Raw genomic sequence first — 18,450 nt, 5'->3', positions numbered from 1 at the left:
TGTTTTTACAATGCTGTTAATACTTTTAAAGCATAATTCGTGAAGTAATAGTTGGAACAGGGAAAGACTCCTGTGTGGCTTCTATTCCTGGCTCTACTAATGACTTGCTGTGGGGCGTAATATTTCTACAACTACCTTTTTGAAAATGACTAATGATTTGAGATGCCTCAATTTTTTGGTTCCCCACTTGAAACATCTGATGTTGAGAGTTAGAAAATGTAAGCCTTAAAATACTTTAGAGAGGGACAAGGTAATATCTTTTATTGGACCAGCTTCTGTTGATGTGAGAGACAAGATTTTTCTCTTACACAGAGCACTTCTTCAGGTCTGGGAAACATACTCAGAGAGTCACAGCAAAATACAAGGTGGAACCGATTTTTTAGCATAATTAGTTAACACATATTTCAAGGGACCATTCAAGGTGAAGTGGCCCCTTAACACCCATCCAGTCACTGGGGAGGAGTGGGGGGAGAAAGGGGGTAAAGGCAGCTGGTGGGGGGTTGTTAGTGTGTTATTGTAATAAGCCATAAATATTGCATCTCTGTTCAGTCCATGATTTTTTAGTGTCTAGCAAAGTTATTAATTTAAACACCAAGACTTGTCTTTTGAAAGTGTTGAGCAGGTTTCCTTTGACGTTGAGGACTGATAGGTCACACATAGAGCGATCGCTTTGCAAAAAGTGTTCACCCAGAGGTGATAGGGTGTTTTTGTTTTTTTATCATTTTCCTGTGTACGTTCATTTGAGAGTGTAGTGATTGGCTGGTTTCACCCACCTAATTCTTATTGGGGCAACTGGGGCATTGTAAGCTTGAAAGTTTGTCTCTCTCTCCAGAAAGTTGGTTTAATAAAAGATATTACCTCACCCACCTTGTCTCTCTAATATCCTGGGACCATGGGTGGCGGGTATAATAGGAAAGGGGAGGCATTGCCTCCCCTAACACAGCCGTCTCTGACACCTGGGCACTGTTCCCCCCTGCCGCCGCCTTGTCCCCTCCCTGCTCTGACCCTTCCCCGAGGCTCCCAGGGCTTGCTGCTGCTGGAGTTAGAGTAACAGCCGTGTTAGTCTGTATTCGCAAAAAGAAAAGGAGGACTTGTGGCACCTTAGAGACTAACCAATTTATTTGAGCATGAGCTTTCGTGAGCTACAGCTCACTTCATCGGATGCATACCTTTTCTTTTTGCTGCTGGAGTGAATCTTCCTCCTCTCCTCTCCTCTCCTCTCCTCCACCCCATCCCCTTCCCCCCTCTGAGGTCCCCGCAGCTGCCAGTCACATCTCTCCTCACCCCCCACTCACTGTGGGGCATGGTGTGTGTGTGTGTGTGTGTGAGAGAGAGAGAGAATGCAAGCAGGGAGTCGGGGGGGAAATGGAGGGGAGAGTTAGGAGGCCCTGCCACGGAGGGGATCCCTGAGTAACTTTACACAGTGACAGGTTTCAGAGTAGCAGCCGTGTTAGTCTGTATCCGCAAAAAGAAAAGGAGGACTTGTGGTACCTTAGAGACTAACAAATTTATTTGAGCATAAGCTTTCGTGAGCTACAGCTCACTTCATCGGATGCAGTGAGGTGCCACAAGTCCTCCTTTTCTTTTTACACAGTGAAAAAGCCTTCCAGGGACCTAGTAGCAGAGATCACTGAAACTGTTAAAGGGTTTAAACCATTAAAGTGGTAACGAAGCCATTTAACAGGCATTTGCCAAAGCCCAGGAAGCTTTTGGCCGCTTTCAGCTGGCTTTTATATTGTAGGAAAATGTGTTATTGGGGTTACAAACAGTTTCCAAATGATGACCCTTCAGTTATTCTCGGTACCCAGAAGAAACAGCTGCTAACCTGGCTCAAGGAGGAGCTGACATAGCCAGTGAGTTTATTTCTTGATCTAGTCGTTTTATTCAAACCCAGTTTAAGTAAACGAGTCTGGCAGGGAATTCTGTGTAAGAAAGGTGAGTAAACTACTGCCTTGATGCAGGCTGTCAATGACCAGCACTTTTTCAAAAGGAGAGATTAGGCTTCAGTTTGGCACAGGTAGTCTGGCTTTTTGTCTCTCTCTATACAGCATACACCAGGGGTTCTCAAACTGGGGCTCGGGACCCCTCAGGGGGTCGTGAAGTTATTACATGGGGGGGGCGTGAGCTGTCAGCCTCCACTCCAAGCCCCGCTTTGCCTCCAGCATTTATAATGGTGTTAAATATATAAGAAAGTGTTTTTAATGTATAAGCGGGGGTCGCACTCAGCGGCTTGCTGTATGAAAGGGGTCACCAGTACACAAGTCTGAGAACCACTGGCATACACTGAACTCCCTGCCACGCAGAGGAGAATCTGTCTGGCTTGAACTATACCTGTTGCCTGTTCAGTTCCCTTGGGGAATGTTTAGTGCTTTAAGGTGAAAAGGGGAGAGGGTGTGTGGGGGGGTAGAGGGCAGCAGCAGGATGAGGAGGCGAGCGGCGAGCCAGCTGCACAGCAGGTGGTGGTGGGGGTCAAAGCGGGGGGTGAGGAGGCGAGCAGCAGGTGGGTGAGCTGCAGGTGGGCGGGGGAGGAGGGGAGAGGAGGGAGGATCTCAGGGTGTGGTGTGAAGAGGTGAGTGGCGAGTCAGCAGTGGGTGGGGGCAGGGCCTGGGGCAGAGCAGGTACAGAGTGTGGGCGAAAAGAGGCAGGACAAGGAGCTCGCCTCCCCCAGGGGAAGTTTCACCCACTGCCATGACCAGCGCGGCTACAACAATACTGCATACTAAAACACTTTGATATTCGTAAAGGGACTATGTAAAGCCAAATGTTGTAATAATAATAAGTAATAAATGTACTAACTCATTCAGGATCAACAGTGCTTACAGTCCCATGAGTTCTCTGTGCATGGAACTTCCCTTTTTGCGTGGGCATTTCACACAGCAAAAGCGGAGAAAACAGCATTTAAAAATCGGAAAATCTGGTTCTAATATCACAAAAGTTGACAGAGAGCCTCGGGGCAGCAGCAGTACTTTTAACACCATTTTTTACAATAGATTAGTTTTCAGCTTGGCTGTGTCTCCTTAAAAACCCTGGTGCTCTGTAACAGGGCCATGCTCATGAGACTCACAAAATCACTGCAGTCAGTGGGAGTTCCATGTGTGACGGTCTTGCAGGATCAGGCTCTTCATGAATAAAAACAGTCCAGGTTGTTTGTTCTACTTTACCATTAATGGAATTTCATTATAGTGGAGTCACTATGGACCCAATTCTTGCAAGGGGCCGAGCACTGTCAACTCCCATTAATTTTAATTAGGACCTCTAGCCCTATCATTGGCTCATGTTGTACGGACTGTTGGCTATGACAAGTTTAATTTTATTTAATTTAAATAATGAAATAAATATTGTAATAATTAAAACAATAACAGTGAAATGAGAGTGATGTATACTGGGCAGAATCTTATTTTATGTATTCTTCACTGCCGTTTGCATGATGTCATCTTTTTCTGTATTATGTTATGTCATGTGTAACCAGGATAACAAATTCCTTGGGGCAGTGGTCATGTCTTCATTGTCTTGTAAATCACCATGCACACCTGGGCGCTTTCTGCAGAAACATGTTAAATAATAACAGCTTTTAAAAGGATCGCTGAATTAGGGATAGTTTTAAGTATTAAACCGCAGTTTCTAGGCACACTACTGTGCGCTCAGAATGGAATGGCAGCTCTAACATTGAAATGCCTTGTTTTTGTGGATTTTGGTCAGATCACTAGTGTTACTTGAATAGGTCTGTGCAGTGTCTTTTAGTGGTCCAGTACAATTGTGTTATCATTTGTATTGCACTAGCACCCAGAGACCCCAACTGAATTGCTGCTCCTGTGTACTAAGCATTGTGCATAGAAGAGACAGGCTCTGCCACAAAGAGCTGACCATCTGCATAGACAAGACATACAGGGGGTGGTAGAAAGAAAATAGTATCTCTGTTTCACTGAAGCACAGACATTAAGGCTTCTATCCAGCAAAGAAAACTGTGTGAGCACACCGAGCTGTCCAACTGTATGATTCTCTTTGCGGGATTGGGGCCCAGCATCGCTCAGAATATCAGTAGTAGAGCTGGGAACTGAAGCCAGACTTCCTGAGTTCCAGTCCAATGTCTTAAGAACAAAAACATCCTTCCTTTCAGGAGTAAGGCTAATTGAAGAGAAGAAGAATGGGCCAGTGGTTAGGGTGCTAGTCAAGAACTTAGCAGACCTCGGTTCAATTCCCTGCCTGCCGCAGTCTTTGTGTGATCTTAGACAAGTTACTTAGCCTCTCTGTGCCTCAGTTACCTATCTGTAAAATAGGGATCATAGCACTGCCCTACCTCCCAGAAGTGTTGCTAGGATAAATACATTGAAATTGTATGGTGCTTAGTTTCTTGGCGATGGAAGCCATATAAGTTCTTAGCTGTGTGTGTAGTTGCCAAGAGTTTTCTAGAGCCCATAAAGTCTTAGACAAAAGTGAACAAATATCTGGTACGGATCATCAGTAAATAGCACAGGAGTGTAAAGGTGTAGTTAATCTGAAAAAGAGAAATGCCTATACTGTCTTAATGACAATGTCATAATAATGATATACAACATGGTCATTAATATTGTCGAACTGTTATGTTGTTATGCCTCCTGATTATTTTGTCCTCTTTTATGCTTTCAAAGTGCACTCTTAGACTTCAAAAAATTGTCAGTTATGTAACAAAATGCTATCACCAATTTGCAAACCATTTCTCCCCACCTGAGAATTTACTTTTAGCAGAAACATATCCTTTGTGGATAAAATCAGATATCCACAATAAAAGCTGTACCATACATTTGACCTAAGCAACTATTTGTTCAATATTTTCATTAATGATCTGGAGGATGGCATAGATTGCACCCTCAATAAGTTTGCAGATGACCCTAAACTGGGAGGACAGTTAGATACACTGAAAGGTAGGAATAGGATACAGAGGGACCTAGACAAATTAGAGGATTGGGCCAAAAGAAATCTGATGAGGTTCAACAAGGACAAGTGCAGAGTTCTGCACTTAGGATGGAAGAATCCCATGCACTGCTACAGACTAGGGACCAAGTGGCTAGACAGAAATTCTTCAGAAAAGGGGTTACAATGGACGAGAAACTGGATGAGAGTCAATCGTGTGCCCTTGTTGCCGAGAAGGCTAATGGCATTTGGGGCTGTATAAGTAGGAGCATTGCCAGCAGATCAAGGGACGTGATTATTCCCTTCTATTCGGCATTGGTGAGGCCTCATCTGGAGTACTGTGTCCAGTTTTTGGCCCCACGCTACAAGAAGGATGTGGAAAAATTGGAAAGAGTCCAGCGAAGGGCAACAAAAATGATTAGGGGGCTGGAGCACATAACTTATGAGGAGAGGCTGAGGGAACTGGGATTATTTAGTCTGCGGAAGAGAAGAATGAGGGGGGATTTGATAGCTGCTTTCAACTACCTGAAAGGGGGTTCCAAAGAGGATGGATCGAGACTGTTCTCAGTGGTGTCAGATGACAGAACGAGGAGCAATGGTCTCAAGTTGCAGTGGGGGAGGTTTAGGTTGGATATTAGGAAAAACTTTTTCTTTAGGAGGGTGGTGAAGCACTGGAATGGGTTACCTAGAGAGGTGGTGGAATCTCCTTCCTTAGAGGTTTTTAAGGTCAGGCTTGACAAAGCCCTGGCTGGGATGATTTAGCTGGGGATTGGTGCTGCTTTGAGCAGGGGGTTGGACTAGATGACCTCCTGAGGTCCCTTCCAACCCTGATATTCTATGATTCTATGAACTGAGACATTTTAATGGAATAATCCAGTCAGGAACAATCCTAGCTGTTTTGCCAGTCATGGTGGTAAATGTTTTCATCCTCTTCCCCCTCCTAGTTCCCTCCAGCTCAAAAAGACACTCTAAGGCCAAGTCTATACTTACAAGCTTACAGAGGCACAGGTTGACCAATACAGTTGTGCTGCTGTAAGATCGCTCATGTAGCCACATTATGCAGACAGGAGAGAGCTCTCCTCTTGACATAATAAAACCAGCTCAAAGAGCGGCTGCAGCTATACCTGCGAAGGGTGACCAGATGTCCCAGTTTTATAGGGACAGTCCCTATATTTGGAGCTTTGTCTTATATAGGCATCTATTATGCCCCATCCCTTGTCCCAGCTTTTCACACTTGCTATCTATTCACCCTATATCGGCGGGAGAGCGTCTCCTGCCAACATAGCGCTGTGCACACGAGCACTTATGCTGGCAAAATCTATGTTGCTCAGGGGTGTGATTTTTTCACACCCCTGTGGGACAAAAGTTTTGCTGACATCAGAGCTAGTGTAGACATAGCCTAATACCTTTTTTATCCTGGATTGCAGCAAATGGGACACATTTAGTCTGGCAACCAGTGTGAAGCAGCAGAATGGCTCTTCATCCTGGTGCAAGATTCTAGAATCTAACACCTTATTGTATGGTGTAAGTATTTGTGTGCGTGCACTGGCCTGTGCCCACACATTCTTCTTTTAAGTCCTATGAAAACTAGCACAGTCCTTGAAATGTATTGATTTTGCAAATAAATCCTTTCATAAACAGTTACAATGGAATTGCAATCACAAGGAAATCTGGTCCTCTAGAAAGTTTTTGCATATGAGATACTGCTGATTTCAAATGGGAGGCCTGCATTTCCAGTATACAAAGTTAACCCCATTTATAAGGGAAGTGGTTTCTTTTTAGACATATAGTGCATTATACCTCTTCCACTAATTAATGGAGAGGAACACTCTAGAATAGCTGATTAAAGAAAGAAAGGCTAGTAATCTTTGTTACAAGTTGTTTGCATTGGGTTCAGCATACTACTGGTGTCAAGATGGTCTTGCCTATTGAAAAATTTCTATGTCCCCAAAAACAAATGAAAAAAAAAGTTATTAATACTAATTTTAGAAGACAGTGGGAGTCCTTGGACAATTCTGTCTGAGTAAGGACTGAAGAATCAGTCCTAAATTGTTACATTGCATTGGTAGAAAATTATAGGCTAGGAACTTGTTGGAAATCTACTAGCGAGGGTCATGCAACCCAACCAATATTCTGTAGAACAAATTTGAGAACAGTTGAAATGGTGAAGGCTGGAACTAAAATTCATCGTAACTGTTTAGAGATTTTGAGCACTAGATGTGAACTGTTTCAATTTCCTTTAGGGTTCTTCCACAGTGCACACATTTTTGGATGAAATGTCATGCCTTTCTACATATGCTGTAAAGGAAAAAAATCTGCTCTGTGTAAACTACATAACAGAGGTCTGCACAGCAAAGGTGTAATATAATGAGAATGTAGAGTGATAAGATGGTTTTATAGATCTGGCTAATATATTGAAATGGTAACTTTTAGGATTAACCAGCATAACAAAGAAGAATTGTTCGAGGCATATGGCCCATTTTCTCAGAGGTAGATAATTACTGTATTTGTTGTAGGTATGTGTATTGAACATATCATTTTGGTGTCATGTAGTTAGCAGTAGGTGTTGTAGAAAAATTCATTTTGGGTCAGAGCTGTTCTGATTTTTGCACCTGCTCAGAATCTAGTACTTTGTGTTTATAGAATTTAAATGTTTAATTGGGTGTCATTGAAATTTTGAGTTAACTCCTGGCAGTAGTTAAATTTACTGCAGTATCTGGAGTATTACCTATTTGTATATAAGGAATGGGTAAATATCAGTATGCGATAAACATGAGTGATTCTTATTTGCAATAAGACCTCTTTATCCAGTCTGACAATGTGAAGGAGCTTTAAAGTGAGTGTACATTTAATTGCTACAGTGGTGTAAAGGGACCTCTGTGCAAATGAGAATTTAGCCCCAAAATGCTGATAGCATCCATTCTATCTTAATATTTCTACATTATCCTGTATTATATTTTGTTTTGGAAAATAGAAAATATTAGATTAAAAACAGAAAGGTCCTCTATTAGTCTTAATAATTAGGATGAAAAGGTTATGCTCCACACAGTGACACTTATTTTAGTAAATTTTCCTAGCTTGTCATATTATAATTCTATTCTATTCCACCTAGGTCTGAAAAAGAATAAATGTGTCTGAAAAGAAAAACACTATGTCTGCCCAGCCATGAAATTTCTGAACTAGGTGGGAGGTAAGTACCAAACTTTTAATGTAAAAACTCACGCTGGATTTCAGCTCTAATCCTACAGTAAAAGGATGTGATCAGGAGGTTCTAATATAGTCTTCTAAAGAATTATAAAATGGCATTTCATTCTGAATAACTTAGGGATATTTATCTTTTTGAGCCCATGCTATCTGAGACAGATATTTGTTTAGGGTGTTACCAGGTCTTATTTTCTAGAATGTCACATGTAGTGATGGATGAATATGCAACAAATAATATATTTGAATTTAGCTTTTTTTTCTTTTATAAATAATGAATGTATCACAAAATTCTCAGATGTTGGTGTTTGAAATCATTCTCAGATTTCTTCAGTGACTAATTCTGCAGATTTTTCATTAACAGTGTGCTGTGAATAGTCAACTGGTTACATAAGTTATATGCTATTGTTTCTGTTGCCTGGTTGGATGGCTTATATAACTAACACAGCATGACTTGCAAATTTTACAAATGAACATACAATGTGAATGCCCTTACATTTGAGCTTTAAATTTGTTTCTCTTGAGAATTCATTGTAACTAAGTCAAATTTTGTGGAAAGCAAGCAAGAAAGGGTTTTGAATAGGGTCAAATCAAAATTTGCTTTCAAATTTGAACAAATATTTGTGGAAATGTTTTCCCACTTTAGAAAAATAAATATACCATTTTCTCTGTTTAAAAGAATAAATGTACCATTCATTACTTTGAAAAGTTCTGAATTTTGGATAAATACACAAACGTTTGGGTGCTTATGCAGTCCTCTTGGTTTGCAAAATGGGTCTGGAAATCTCACGAGCAATTTTTTTTGCAGTACAGTACACTCACATTTATCTGAATGGCCTGGAGGACATCCAAAACTTAGATAACTGGGTGTTCAGATAGACGGAAGTGCTATTTTGAGCAGCAGTTTCACTGCATGTAGGCCTATGTTCGTTCGGTCTTGTCTTTGCTACCGGGGAGATCGATGCTGCTGCAATTGTTGCAGCAGGTGTTGACTTAGCAAGTCTAGTGAAGACCCACTAAATCGATGGTAGCGCGCTCTCCGGTCAACTCCAGTACTCCAGCTCCCTGAGCAGGGTAAAGTAAGTAGATGGGAGACCGTCTCCCATTGACGCAGCTCAGTGAAGATACCGGGGTAAGTCGACCTATGCTACTTCAACTCCAACTACGTTATTCATGTAGCTGGAGAAGCGTAACTTAGATTGACTTACTCCGGTAGTGAAGACAAGCCCTAAATCACTTAATAGCTTCTCAGTTAGTCTCTTAGCATCTATTAGTGCTAATCAACTGTTTTGTACTTCTAATGCTTAATACTTTGTACTTATTAAAGAGTAAAAAAAACTTTGAGTTATTAAAATACCAGAATTGTATGAAAATTATATCCCTGGTGACTTTAATACAATTCTGGTATTTTAATAAACTCAAAGTTGTTGTTTTTTACTTTCATAAATACCAAGTATTAAGCATTAAAAGTACAGAGCCATTAATTCACACTAAGAGGGTAATTGAGAAGTTATTTGGTGTGGTTAACTAGCATAGATCTATATGGAGGACACACTGTGGATTTGGATAACTAGGATATTTGGATAAATGGGAGTGTACTGTATTTGGTCCTGACTGGACTAGAAAGTGAGGGGACTCAGAAAACAGTTGTTTGAATATTTTCAAACTTAATGAAAACAGATTGGGTTGCCTCTTACTTTATGTGGACCAATATGCCCATATGCAGTCATTGTTTCAGATCAGTTGTATACGTTTTTTAATTTATTGTGGCAATATCTAGGAGTTCTTGTCATGGACTAGGGCCCCATTGTACTAGATGCTGTACAAACACAGAACAAAAGGATGGTCTCTGCCCCTCTTGTCTTCTACAATTTCAGTAAAAGACAAGAGACAAGTAGATACAGAAGTTATGAGTTAACAGTCTTCAGACTCCTTTAATCCAGGCATTAAACCATTTGAAGGATGAGGAAATAATACTCCAGTCTGCATAGAATTACCAGATGTTTTCAGGAGGAATATCTCAGAAGTGGAGATGAGGCTTGCTTTAACCAAACCTCAGCTGCAAACACCCTAGAACTTCAGGGTGTTCAGACTTGAGGCATGGACCCAGTCGTTGTGGTTTGACCCCACCTCTCACCAGAAATAGTACACCCAGTCCATTTCAGTGATATACTAACAATTAAATAATTGGTTTTATATTAACACCAAACTTCCAGCCACTGATTAAATAACCATTTTTTAAAAAGTTTTAGCAAGTGTCTCTATTCCAAAAACCACCATTACAATTAGAGATGGCACTGAATCAAAACTCCAAACAATCTCAACAGCCCCGCACTTTGGCGACATTTGTCTCCAGATCTGAACTTTGCAGCTGACCCCTCTCTCGATGATGGGCCAAACCAAAAGCCAGATCTGAACACCACTGAACTCTGGGAAAGTTCAAATCCATCTTTTGTGGTTCAGGTTGATCTCTAATTAAAACAAACCAGTTTGAAAGGCAAATGTCTTAAAACCAAAACAAAACAAATGTTTCACGTGAAAAGTCTGGATTAGGCTACATTGTACCAAGTTGTGTTTTATTCTCTCACATGATGTAATGTTACTCTGTGTACCATAAAGTGACAACATGCTATAAAAAAACATTCAAGGCAATCACTTTGAATTTAACTTTGTACAAGGTACTGTACACATGGAAATAATCCATGCTGTGTAAAGACCTGCAGACAGCCTTACTTGGCTCTCAATTTTGGGCATAATCCGTCGCCTTTCAATATTATAGTGTACATCCCCGGTAATGCAGTATGTCTGGGATCCTGTAAAAACCCAATTTCTGGCCTTTTTTGTGTGACCCTTATGCCTCATTATGTCAGTAGTATGTGGAATATTGCCACTAATCCCTGAAAACAAATTCAAAAGTGTTGCTGTGGAAAATCCTGTTGTGTAATAGGTCAGGGAAATCCCAGCAAACTCTCCTGCTAAGAGCTTCTGTTTATATTGTAGTTAATATTACAGTGTCTGTAATAAAGCAACACAGTTGATCAGTGGACAAGAGAAAAGCAAACAAAAGAGAAGGGAACATGGTTTCGGCATTACTGAAGTGCTGAAGTAAAAGTAAATCAGAGACAGAAAGGAAAAGAAGAGAAAATGTTCAAGCCTCACTGCTAATGTCAGAATGTCACTGTGCACCAGTAGCTAGAAAAAGAATTTCTTGGACAGTAAGAGTTACTCAGAGAATGACAGCACAGAGATAGAACAGTGAGTATACAGTAATCACTAGTTTCTTTCCCTGTGGCCTTTGTTCTATCCCTCTATTTTTTGTACATGCCTTACAAATACCAGTAATAGGCAAACTTTGTGAAGTAGAGTTCTGTCTTTATGGATACTGATCCAGAGTATACAAACTTCTTGCCTACAGAAACTAGGCTGGAAATCTCATTAGACCAGGCTTTCTCATGGGATTTTACAGTAGTCCTGCTCTCAGGCAGGGCACAAAGTTCATGAGCCCAACCCCTTTCATGGTATTTCTTCCCTCCTGCTAACTGTTCAGATAATAAGACATTACATTTATACAACACCTTTCATTTGACGATGTCAAATGTCAGAGCATTTTACAAACATAAATTAAGCCTCACTGCTCCCCACTTAGATTAGAATTATCATCTGATATGAAAGATGGGGAAACTGTTGTTTAGAGAGCTGAGATGACTTGCCCACGGTCGCACAGGAAGTCTCTGGCAGAGCTGGGAATTGAACCCAGGTTTCCCAGTCTGTGGTTCAACCATAAGACGATCTTTCCCCAGATTGAACCAGGAAGCGCAGGAGCAGGTGAAAATGAAAAGGTAGGAAAATTTATTGAACATCAGTTCAGTTTGGGTGAGAGATTGAGACAGAGAGGGAGGAGAATTATTTTATTTATTCAGAGCAAGTTTAATCAACCTTTAATCAAACTGATGATGCTGTTGATCTTTACCCAAAAGCAACTTTTACTTCAAACTCTTCTCTACTGGTCACATCATGGTTTAAAAGATAATTCCCTAATACTATTTCAAGTTCTTTTTCTATGGAATTCTATAAAGCATACTAATGAAAAATAAAGCAATATTGCAGGTCTTTGCAAAGAAATTGAGAAAATCCAATCATCACAATGTTTTCTTCTTCCCTAGTCTTTTATAGTTTATGGGGGGAGATTGCTAATAGCCTACATCTTTTTAAATTGTCTTGAGAAACTAGGAAAAAAGGAAGATGGGGAATTAGTACATGCCCAAGTCTTGTTCATGTTGTTGTCCTAGTTATATTATGACATTTAGGTCAAATCAATGTGGAATACAAGCAAGATCTTGCTTTGTTATAGCTACAGAAAATCTAAAAATGTGTTAATCGGGGAATATAACCCTTAGAAGAGTGGGGGGGGGTCTTCATTTACCACAAATGCTGATATATATAGAGAAGAGAAAACCAGTACACATTTGAGGTAAACACCATGACTTCTATTAGTCGCCTATCACAAGGTTCCACACATTTCTGCTTGGGTTATTGGTGTTGGTAACCTTCCACAATGCTGACTTCCCCATCAATGCTACGCCTATGAATGTCCTGATTCTAAATACTCCCCACCAGTTAACCATCTGTTAGTGCCCTGAACTAACCCCCTTACCAAATACCCCTCCCCAATTGCCCTGTACTGATCACTACCATTTGTTGAACTGTCCCATAGCCATTCACCATTACTGAAGTTCTCTCTCTCTCTCAATTCACCCTGAGTTGTAACAGCTTAAAGGCTTCCATTGTAAATATGGAAAACAGTCTCAACATTAAATGTAACAGTATAGTATAACTGATGGACAGGTTCATGTTTCAAATACATTTAATTTAGATTGCAACTCAGACCAAGTAGCAGGGGGAAGCAACTTTATTGGTTGGTGGGTTCTGTGGCTGCCCTTTCAGTTGAAGTGTATGTCAGTCCCTTGCCAAAGAGGAGCTCAGTCTGGTGCTAATTTTGAACTCCCAATTGCTTTTAAATTCTTAGATATCAGTGGTGGGTTGTTTTGCTATTTTTAATCTGCACTTAGCTCCGGGGTTGTGGCATTTAATGCTTTGTCACAAAGCCTTCAGATTTAAGATTTCTTTTCTTGTGATTTTTGGGTCTCTGAAGGTGTATGCTTACTGTAGGTGACAAGACCATTAACTGAGGGAAAATGTCCATGTTTGGCATATGGAGTGTTTATGCACAACCTTATCTGAGGGCCAAATCAGCCCCTTGAACAGCGTACGGAGAGGTGGCAAAGCCTCATGGGTAGCAGTCAAATATGGACATTAAAAACAGAAGGTGGGGGAGATTTTTAGAACTCGCCACTTTTTCTCCCTCAGTGGTTTGAAACCCCTTAATTTTGCGGCAGAAGCAGGATCGCCACTCTCTGTGACATCATTCCCCTCAGAACCCACAAGATAATGCTGACCCTGTCAAACACGACCTTGCATGGAAACCTCCCCTGAATGGGATGGAGGTTCAGCTGGATGAGGGCAGGGTTTCCTGCTGTCGCAGGGAGGCAGAGGAATAGCTATAAAATATTGCCTATGGGTAAAATGCGTTCCTGACTTTGTGTTTATATTGCCCAAAGCTTTTAAACCTGAGGGCAATTTCTTTTAAATTATTAATTGATTTCAGAGCCAGTCTGCATTTCTTGTATGAATAGCTGGAGATTCCTCCTCCCTACCCTCTGTGTACTCATGGGGTTTCTGGGGTGCAAACAGTTTTCCAAAGAGAACCTGCCCATCCAAACACAGCTTTTACCTAAAATTTGGTTGGAGTTCTGTCCCTAAGCATTCTCTTATTTACCCATCCCCAAATCCTCAAGATGCCTCTGCATTTGAGAGAGACTAAAAGTTGTTTCCCAGGCCCACCCACAAATGCTAAGGTCAGTTCTGACCAGAGTCAGACTCTGAGTTCTGGTTAGAGTGTACGGGGCAGAAACTGACAATTTCCACCAGCTGAGAATCTCCTCCCAAATTTGTTAATTTGTAAACTCCAGTTCATCAAGATATTCCTATGGATCAAAGAATTTCAGCATGTGCTTAAAATTAAAAATATGCTGAACAGGGATGGACTTCAAGTGCTTTGCTGAATTGGGGCCTTAGAGGATAGAGCAACCCTAAAAGCACAGTGCATGTCTCAGAATGCAATGCAATGCAATGCAAGGCTTATCTTTTCAGGTGTTCTATGGCACTGCCTTCTCATTCTCTCTTCTTTTTTTTTTAGTTTGATTTGATTATTGTTCCTTTATGTCCCTAATGATAATAATTTGGATGTCATGGTGATGGCTATACTGTATATTATTAAAACAGAAATAAAATAAAGGTATGGGTAATCGAATCTCATGCTGCAGAGCCACACAGAGTGTTAGCTAAAAGGAAGTGCAGGGCTCAGGAAGGAAATTCTGCCTCATTAGAGAATAACATACTTGTCAGTTCATTTTGAGGACTCTTTTGGATTCTACAGAAGTGTCTATTGCTACAGGCAGGCTAGCAGGCTGGATGGATCAGTGAGCTGATCCTGTGGTAAAATGGTAAAACATTTGTTCGTAAACCAAAATGCACAAGGCATATACACAAACACCTCTGATGCAGTCATTTTCTTTGTTTCTCTTATTTTATTTAAGAAAGGAAAGAAAATGCCTTATGTCAGACAAAGAGGTGGCTGAAAAGATGAGTCTTGTGTATATGTAGCACTTTTTTGCATTGTATTACTATTCTGCAACATGGGTATAAATTTATGCTGCATTACATTGTGTTTTTCATACTATTTCTAGATCCTGCTTAGTGCACTTTGATTGAAGAACGTATGGTTTACCAAATAGGATACATGTGAAACAACAGAGAAGAAAAGGGAGGATGCAACACATGCAGTTATGAGTTATAATGCTATGTTTAGTCTTTCCTGCCTGATGTAGAGGGTTGGACTGGATGATCAAACCTATCATCTATAATTCTAGGGAAGAGATTTTGACAACCTAGAAACCACAAGAGTAAAGCTTAACTGATTTGTAATATCATTAGTATCCCCCAAACATGCATAGATTTTAATTTATTCATGTATTAATTATTTACCTGCATTACTTTTTATTTTACCATAAATTGTTTTTCTTACAATAACATCAGTTACCATCTGACTCTGTGAATATGTATTTCTGTAGAGAAATTAAATTTAATGTTGTTAGAGGGATTTTTTTTATTTTAAGTTTTGCCCAGACTGAAAATATGAAACTAAATCCGTATTTCAGCCTTCTACTTTGCAACGTTTAGAGCTAGGAATCAGACTGAAATTCAGATCTGCGTTTATATTCTGGACCCACTCAAAAGTCAGGGGTGTTCACAACTCCCATTGACTTCACTGGGGCCAGTATTTCATCAATGGGGTTTTGGTTGAGCCCCATTCCTACATAGAGAGAGAGTTGGTGGGATACGTCTCTGGACTGGAATATTGATATAGAGAGGTATAGCTTGTTGCGGAAGGACAGGCAGAGTAAAAGGGGAAGAAGTGTTACATTATACATCAAGAGTCTGTACACTTGTTCTGAGGTACAGAAGGAGGTGGGAGGAAGACCAGTTCAGAATTTCTAGATAAAGATAAAGGAGGCAAAAAAGAGGGGTGATGTCTTGGTAGAGGTCTACTATAGACTAACAAATCAGGAAGAGGAGGTGGATGAGGCATTTGTAGAACAAATAACAGGAATATCCAAAACACAAATCTGGTAATAATGTGGACTTTACCTAGACAACTGTTGGCAAAGTAATACAGCAAAACACTGAATTTCCAATAAGTTCTTGAAATCTATTGGGGACAAATTTTTGTTTCAGAACAAAACAGAGGGACAGCCATTTTAGAGTTGATTCTTACCAACAGGGAGGAACTGGTAGCGAATCTGAAGGTGGAAGGCAATATGGGTGAAAATGATCATGAAATGATAGATTTAATAATTATAAGAAAATAAAGGAGTGAGAGAAGCTGAATAAGGACAATGGACTTCAAAAAAGAAGACTTTGACAAACTCAGAGAAATGATAGTTAAGATTCCCTGAGAAAAAAAATCTAAGGAAAATAGGAGTTCAGGAGACCTGGCAGTTCCTCAAGGAAACAATATTAAAGGTACAACTACAAACCATGCCAGTGCAAGGAAAATATAGGAAGAATAGGAAGGGGCCAATATGGCTACATTAGGAGCTCTTCAATGACCTGAAAATCAACAAGGAATCCTACAAAAAGTGAAAACATGGACAAATTGCTGAGGTAAAGAACAAAATAATAGCACAAGCCTGTAGGCACAAAATCAGAAAGGCTAAGGCACAAAATGAGTTACACTAGCAAGGAACATAAAAGGTAATAAGAACAGGTTCTTTAATTACATTAGGATCAAGAGAAAGACAAAGGAAAGTGTAGGTCCTCTACTTAGCAGCAAAGGACAGCTAATAATTGACGACACCAAGAAGGCTGAGGTGTTGAATGTGTATTTTGCTCCATTCCTCATTAAAGGTGACCAGATACTTAACACAATTAATATTAACAACAAGGGGGAAAGGAACACAAGCCAGGGAAAGAGCAGGTTAAAGAATATTTAGATAAGTTAGATGTATTGAAGTTGGCAGAAATTGATTAAGTTGATGAAATTCAAACTAGAGTACTTAAGGAACTAGCTCAAGCAATCTTGGAACTGTTAGCAATCATCTTTGAGAGCTCCTGGAAGACGGGTGAGGCCCCAGAGGACTGGAGAAGGGAAACATAGTACCTATCTTTAAAAAGGGGAACAAAGAGGACCCAGGGAATTCTAGACCAGTGAGCCTACCTTTGATACCTGGAAAGATACTGGATCGAATTATTAAACAATCAGTTTGTAAGCACCTAGAGGATAATAGGGTTCTAAGGAATAGCCAGCATGTATTTGTCGAGAATAAATCATGCCAAACTAACCTAATTTCCTTCTTTGACAGGGTTACTGGCCTAGTGGATAGAGAGGAAGCAGCAGACGTGACATATCTTGATTTTAGTAATGCTTTTGACACAGTGCTACAAGACATTCTCATAAGCAAACTAGAGAAATGTAGTCATGACGAAATTACTATAAGGAGGGTGCTCAACTGGTTGAAAGATAGTATTCAAAGAGTAGTTATCAATGGTTTGCTGTCAAACTGGGAAAGTGTATCTAGTGAGGGCCCGCATAGGTCAGTCCTAGGTCTGGTACTTTTCAATATTTTCATTAATGACTTGGAAAATAGAGTGGAGAGTATGCTCATTAATGACTTGGAAAATAGAGTGGAGAGTATGCTTATAAAATTTGCAGAGGACACCAAGTTGGGTGGGGTTGCAAGCACTTCGGAGGACAGGGTTAGAATTCAAAACAACCTTGAGAAATTGGAGAATTGGTCTGAATTCAACAAGATGAGATTCAATGAAGACAAGTGCAATATAGTGGTCTTAGGAAGGGAAAAAGAAATGCACAACTACAAAATGGGGAATAACTGATTAGGTGGTAGTACTGCGGAAAAGGATCTGGGAATTATAGTGGATCACAAACTGAACATGAGTCACAATGTGATCCTGTTGCAAAAAACCGCCAACCCCATTCTGTATGCTGTATGTAAGTGCTGTATGTAAGACATGGGAGGTAATTGTACCACTCTCTTTGGCCTTGGAGTACTGTGTCCAATTATGGGTGCCACACTTTAGGGCCAGAGTTCAGAGAGAGAGTTCAGAGGAGAACAACAAAAATCATAAAAGATTTAGAAAACATGACCTCTGCAGAAAAGTTAAAAAAGCTGGGCATGTTTAGTCTTGAGAAAAGAAGACTTGGGCGGAGGGGGTACCTTATAACAATCTTCAAATGTGTTAAGGGCTGTTATAAAGAGGATAGGGATCCATTGTTATCCATGTCCACTGAAGGTAGGACATGACACAATGGACTTAATCTGCAGCAAGGGAGATTTAGGTTAGATATTGGGGGGAAAAAATCTAATCATAAGGGCAGTTGAGCTCTGGAATGGGCTTCCAAGGGAGACTGGGGAATCTCCGTCATTGGAGGTTTTACAGAACAGGTTGGACAAACACCTGTGTATGTTTACTTGGTCCTGCCTCAGCGCAGGGGGCAGCACTTGCTGACTTTTTGGTCCCTTCCAGCTGTACGTGTCTATGATTTTATATAGATTTATATATATATTGTTTATTGTATAATTAGATTAAAATGTACATTAAAGTGGCAAAGTCAAGTACGGGAAAGAGAGGAAATGTTGCCTATGCAACATTAATTCAGTCCCTTTGTATTTATGCATTAATTACACAATTGCATATTATTTTTTCACCTACCTCATTCAG

At 40.3% G+C, this 18,450-nt stretch overlaps 1 protein-coding gene and 1 long non-coding RNA gene across 4 annotated transcripts in view; one reads left to right on the top strand and one right to left on the bottom strand.

Moving 5' to 3' along the window:
- The window catches only part of LOC122463857, a 146,725-nt gene extending 131,524 nt beyond the window's left edge, over nucleotides 1–15,201 (top strand). For both annotated transcript variants that reach the window (XR_006287506.1, XR_006287517.1), the window contains exons 3-4: nucleotides 8,003–8,080; nucleotides 14,898–15,201. This is a non-coding gene — a long non-coding RNA (uncharacterized LOC122463857). The remainder of the gene's footprint in view (nucleotides 1–8,002; nucleotides 8,081–14,897) is intronic.
- The window catches only part of WNT7B (Wnt family member 7B), a 131,272-nt gene that overhangs the window by 27,077 nt on the left and 85,745 nt on the right, over nucleotides 1–18,450 (bottom strand). The window lies entirely within an intron of this gene.

This window comes from Chelonia mydas, chromosome 1 (genome assembly GCF_015237465.2).
Source record: "Chelonia mydas isolate rCheMyd1 chromosome 1, rCheMyd1.pri.v2, whole genome shotgun sequence".
NCBI lineage: Eukaryota > Metazoa > Chordata > Testudines > Cheloniidae > Chelonia > Chelonia mydas.
The sequence above is the reverse complement of the archived record's forward strand: the minus strand, read 5'-3'. Positions and strand labels throughout refer to the sequence as shown.